The following is a 1,930-nucleotide window of genomic DNA, read 5'->3' on the forward strand; positions in this document are numbered from 1 at the left end:
TTTGTATTTGGATTTGGATATTTTTCCTATGTACAATTTATTCCTTGGGTATGTAGCTTTTTTTTCTCTTGTAGTTGTGTGTTTTTTTTGTTTTTTTTTTGGTGTTTGGATTATTTTCTATGTTGAAATGTACAATTTAGTTTGGGTCATTGTTTAACTAGACAACCTTTGATTTTTTTCCTTTTTTTGCGTTACACCTATGGTCCAGCCGTCTGGGCCACCCCAACTCACCTAGGTAATTAGTCGAAAAGTAGAAAAATTATTTGGGTATTTCCTAAGAGATCAGGATTTATTTTAGTTTGTTATGTTCGGAATGTATATATTAGATTAAAAAGGAAATTAGATAAACATGAAAATATTCATTCCATATCTCATTATACTGCTACAATATCTCATTTTTTAGTAATATGGAAATTGAAATATCCGGTGTAAATACCAAAGAATCGTGATTTAAGATAATGATGGAAAACCTAAAAAATTAGAGTTTTCAAATTACACCAAGCATAGAAAAAACTAACATAGAGTATTAAGAGGGATTATTGAAATGAAATTGACGAGAGGATCCAAAAACGTCCTAGACTGACGCGACCATTCGCCAACAGGTATATTGGATGTCTATATATATATAATCTTTATACTCGTATTTGCTTGTAGCATTCAAAATAAGAAAATCCTAAAAGCTTGTAATTTTTTTTATTTTTTTTTGAAAATCTTTCATCAGTATAATAGTGATGGATATGTTGCCGGAATTAACTACCGAGATACTTCAGCGCATCCAAACTACAGAAATCGTTTTAGCAAGCAAATGTGTATGCAAAGAATGGAAAACTATCCTTGGAGACAAAAGAATTGGATTCCATTTTGGTGTCACACCAAGAATGGGGAAAGATAAAGTTACCCAACTCTTTTATAGAGAGGAAAATTTCAGCCCGATCGTAACAGCCAACAATCATGATGCCCCGAATGATGGAACCCATAATGATTAGACTATGTTGCACCCAACAGTTGGATCTTGCAATGGTCTGGTTTGTTTTTATGTTTCACACCACGGCATACAAGATCCTGTATATATTATGAATCCAGAAACTGGTGACCACCTCCATCTGCCACAACTATGCATCCCAATTGCAACGGATCAAGTACTTTCGTGGTATCCACGATACAACGTAATTGGGGGTTTCAGATACTGTCAACGTACCAATGAGTACAAGGTAGTTCGAATTCACATGGATGGTAAAGTCCAAATACACACTTTAGGAGATAAGAGGGGATGAAGGAACATAGCATGGGAGATTCCTTATACTTTTCGGAGTTCAGGTGTGTGCGCACACGGTTGTATTTTTTGGATAGATTGTTGTCAGCAAGATATTGGCATAATATCTTTCAATTTGGACACCGAGACGTTCCATCAACATTTTCCACCCCCGCATCATATTCCTGGGAGTGAATTTTGGCTAAATACTTACCCGTCACTTGGGATGGTCATGTTCGGAGTTCGCATTTTATTTTACTACATCAATGAGGGAATTGATCGGCCCCAGATATATTTTTGGGCTCCCATTTCCAAAGAAAATATTCATACATGGGTACCTGGCGGGGAATGAAATTGGAATTATGAGATAAGCATTTTCTTAAAGAGGATGAATGGCCGACTCATAACCCGATAACCTTTATAAATAACAAGGAACTCTTGTTTTGGCAGAGTAGGTGTTTATTGCGTTGCAATACACTCACCAGAACTTGGACGGAAATTTGGGGGGAACTACTGTGGGAAAGAAGGGTTGCAATTATTCCTCACATGAGGAGCGCTGTCTCGTTGAAGAATTTTGGTGGACAATCGGAAACGTGTACTCATGATGTCCATGCCACTAACACATTCCTAGGCTTATCTATGTAGCTTTTTTTTTCTTGCAGTTGTGTTTTTTTTTTT

This window comes from Papaver somniferum, unplaced genomic scaffold (assembly GCF_003573695.1).
Source record: "Papaver somniferum cultivar HN1 unplaced genomic scaffold, ASM357369v1 unplaced-scaffold_132, whole genome shotgun sequence".
NCBI classification, from domain to species: Eukaryota; Viridiplantae; Streptophyta; class Magnoliopsida; order Ranunculales; family Papaveraceae; genus Papaver; species Papaver somniferum.